The sequence below is a fragment of the Quercus robur genome, chromosome 6, assembly GCF_932294415.1.
Source record: "Quercus robur chromosome 6, dhQueRobu3.1, whole genome shotgun sequence".
Lineage (NCBI taxonomy): Eukaryota > Viridiplantae > Streptophyta > Magnoliopsida > Fagales > Fagaceae > Quercus > Quercus robur.
This window is the reverse complement of record NC_065539.1, coordinates 47,386,794-47,390,913: the sequence shown is the minus strand read 5'-3', so window position 1 is coordinate 47,390,913 and position 4,120 is coordinate 47,386,794. Positions and strand designations below refer to the sequence as shown.

Sequence of the window (4,120 nt, the reverse complement as noted above, 5' to 3'; positions counted from 1 at the left end):
TCATTTACCAGCAGCAACAACAGCTAAGAAGGCATGAACAGATGAGATATGAGCAACTGAAGTAAAGGTCTCTTCATAATCAATCCCATACTCCTATGTAAAACCTTTTGCAACAAGACGAGCCTTGTAGCTCTCAATGGACCTATAAGAGCGAGTCTTGGTCTTATAGATCCACTTACAACCAACCACAGACTGTTTAGGAGGAAGAGTGACCAGATCCCAAGTATGGTTTTTGGTTAATGCATCAAGTTCCTCTTTCATTGCAATCTGCCATTAAAGGTCAGTGGAGGCCTCATAATAGGTGTAAGGCTCGTGAAATGTAGCAAGGGCAGTGTAACAATGATAGTCAAGTAAATGGGCAGGAATGGATCTTACCCGAGTTAAGTGGCGAGGTGAAAGTGGGGTAGCTCGTCATCAAACTGTTCATCTTCGACCTGTCTAGGAGAAGCATCAAAAATATCTGGAGGTTGAATAGAGAAATCCAAAGGAGGATCAAGAGTATTTGTAGAAGGAATAAGAGATTCATCTGGAAAGATATCTAAAATAGAGGAGGTAGTTAGGGAAGAACAAAAGTGAAAGAGTTCAACAAACAATCGATGTTCCCAAAAGACAACATTACAAGAAAAATGAAGACGATGAGAGATAGGATCATAACACCTATACCCTTTTTGAGTTTCGCCATAACCAAGGAAACAACAAAGTCTACATCAAGGCTCAAGTTTGTTGTGCTCATGAGGTTGAAAAAGAACGAAACAAGCAGATCCAAAGGAGCGAAGGTGATGATAGACAGGGGGTGATCCAAAGAGACACTTATACAAAGTCTGATTATGGATGACAGTGCTTGGAATGTGATTAATCGCATGAAGAGCAACTTCACCCCAAAATGGGGCAGGAACTTTGACAGAAAGAAGAAGAGCACGAACAGTGTCAAGAATATGACAAAGTTTTCTTTTGGCTCGACCATTTTGTTGAGAGGTACATGGACAAGTTAGATGATGTACAGTGCCATAGGAATGTAACAGAGCTTGAAATGCATATTGAGTATATTCAAGAGCATTATCAAATCGAAAAGTTTTGATACGTTTAGAGAATTGGGTTTCAACCATTTTTGCAAAATTGTTGTATATTGGTAAAATTTCAGAACGAGATTTCATAGGAAAAATCCAATTGTAACGAGAATAATCATCAACAAAAACAACAAAATATCGAGATCCACCAATACTAGCAACAGGAGAAGGTCCCCAAACATTAGAATGAATTAACTCAAAAATACTATTAGAAATGGATTCACTGTTATTGAAAGGCAAAGCTAGCTGTTTTCCTAACTGACATGAAGTACAATCAAAATTGTCTTTAGACAAAAAACCTGTCACGCCCCAAACCCCAAAGGGTCCAAAACATGAGAGAGACGTCTCAAGTACCTGTAAATTTTTCCTTTTTGACAATTCAATCCACATAATTTTTATCAAGTGCCAACAACAAGAATTATCATAATCGTCCCATAGAATATACTTTCAGAGTAAGTCAGAGCTCTAAGCATTAATTACAAGGACCATAGGCCACAAAAGAATAGAGGTCTGAAAACAACAATTACATGACAACAGCTTGTCCCAACAGTGGAAATACAGTCATAACCACTATAATATACAAAAGAATGAGTCAAGCCTAGACTAAGATGTACACCATCTAATATATCCATTACAAAAAAATTCAGCCTCCATCAGTAGTTAGTCTAACTACTATTAGCCACCAAAAAGCTGTCTCAAAAGATTGTTGCCTACTCTGAAAAGTTATAAAAATAATGGAATGAGACAAAGCCCAGTAAGTAGCATAATTAAAGGGGGTGGGGGAAATGCAAGTTTCATGATGGTAACAATTTACAAATCATGCTTTTAATTCGGGAGTTTCCAAATAGTTTCTACAAAACCATTTCCCAAAAATAATATGACAAGAATGAATAAATTGACACAGCACAAAGCTTCTCAAAATGTTCTCATGAGATTACATACTATATATTCCTCAAAATATCTCAACATGAAACTACTTACTATACTGTGAGCAATAACAACACCGTTCCAAACCAGAAAATCCAACCCAAGGCCACATGATAATCGCCGACACAAAGCCGGAACTCATTGCCGACACAAAGCCGGAACTAAACTGCCGACACAAAGCCGGAACTCATCGCCGACACAAAGCCGGAACTAATAACCATCACAAAGACGGGTGCTAAGATACTAATGTCACACAAACTATAGTATCTAGCTAGGTAATCACATGTCACAACACAAGGGTAGAACATAAAGAGCTCACATAACTTTAATTCAAAATACATAATTTCACTTCTAAGTAGTTTCATAAAACATTTGAATGCCCAAGATATTCACAAGGTTCTCAATGCCTTCAACTTATTTCTTGCCAAAGAGATTTTGTATTAACTTCCCAAATAACATAGGCCAAGATAAAGCATCTTTATATTTTTGCAAATAATGCAATAAATCCATAATATACGCATTTTCTAGAATTTAATCAAAGATGCTAGTCTTTTCTTTGCTAACAAATCATGCAAATCCCCCATATGCAATAAGAATATGCATTTTCATATATAATCATATACATAGTAGGGTCATAACACAACACCTTTTAGAAAAACATAGTTCCACCATTAATTTTCCAAAATGTGTTTGACCTAAAAACAATATTTATAAGATATGGTTGTTTTTCAAAAATACCCATTAAAAAGCTACTTGCCTAGCAACCGCAAAATCCTAATTCTCCAAGCTTCAAGGGGAGATTAGCTAGAACCTAAACAATGTCAAGCAAATCTATCACAATGAGCACAAAGCTTGAAATTGTATCTAGCTACATATTAGGAATTGCCAAATAAGCACTAAATTAGGCAAGCCTAGATTTAGCCTCACAAATAATATTTTCCATCTCCAAAGTTTCTCAACCAATTACTTTACAAGACATAGACTCCCATTATACTTATGAATCATACAAGGTATTATTTCTAACATCAAAACCTCAATAATTTATAAATAGTTTCCACATGGTTTTCACAACATCATCAAGAGACCCATGACACCAAAATCACAATATCCTTTCAAACAAACAATTTAGATCTTAAACTAGCTCCAAATAAACCATAAAATTATATTCACAATTTATTTCACAAAATATACCTCAAAACCCCTAAATTTTCACCATAACAAGCCTTAGATACCCAACATTGTAAAAATCATGAACACACTCATCAAATACATCCACCAAGACCAAAACCCATATGTATATCACATGAATATCATTTCCAAAGCTCTTAAATCACATGAAAATCAATATTAAAGCTTGGGTAAAATAACCTCAAACAAGAACATAATACTCATCAAAAGAGATTAAAAATTCTACCTCAATTAACTTGTGTGAAGATGTGATGTTCTTGAGGATTTTCTAGTGATTTTGCTGGAAAAAATGGTAGGGGTGATGATGAGGAATGTACCGGTGGGAGGGTGAGGGAGAGGAGTGTGTGTATGTGTGTTGTGTTGACTGAAAAAGAAAAAGAAAAGGAGAATAAGAGTGGGAGTGACCGGCCAAAGAGAGAAAAGAGGGAGTGGATTGTGTGATGGGTAGTGGGGTTAGGTGGGGGCACCTTTGGTCCACAAAAATTCTGACTTACCCCTTTTTTTTTTTTTTTTTTTTTAAAAACCCACGAGATGTTACAAAACCCAACAGACCCTTAAAAGCTAACTGTTATACCCGAGAAAATGGTGCATGACCAAGACGAGAATGCTAAAGTGCGAGAGATTGTAAGGAAGAAACTGTAGCAGCAATAGAAATAAGAGCAACAGGTGGAAGATGAAGATTGTCCACGGGAAACATACACCCAACTCTAGGACCGGTCCCAAGCTCTTACCCCGTCCTCGGATCCTGCACATTACACCCAGAATAGTAAAAACTAAGACGATAACCTAGTTCAGCTAATTGTCCCACAGAGCACAAATTATAGGATAGGTCAGGTACATAGAAGACTAAGGAACAGAAAGGTTGGAGGTCGAAACAAAACCTAGACTATTCTCATGCATGGTGGAACCATCAGCTATATGAATATTTAGAGGATATG

At 36.6% G+C, this 4,120-nt stretch overlaps 1 long non-coding RNA gene across 1 annotated transcript; it reads right to left on the bottom strand.

Moving 5' to 3' along the window:
• Positions 1-1,512: 1,512 nt before the first annotated feature.
• Positions 1,513-3,565, bottom strand: LOC126689139 (uncharacterized). Its single transcript, XR_007644430.1, has 2 exons — positions 3,409-3,565; positions 1,513-1,782 (listed from the first exon to the last, which is right to left on the bottom strand). It is a non-coding gene; the product is annotated as an uncharacterized LOC126689139 (long non-coding RNA).
• Positions 3,566-4,120: the final 555 nt, after the last annotated feature.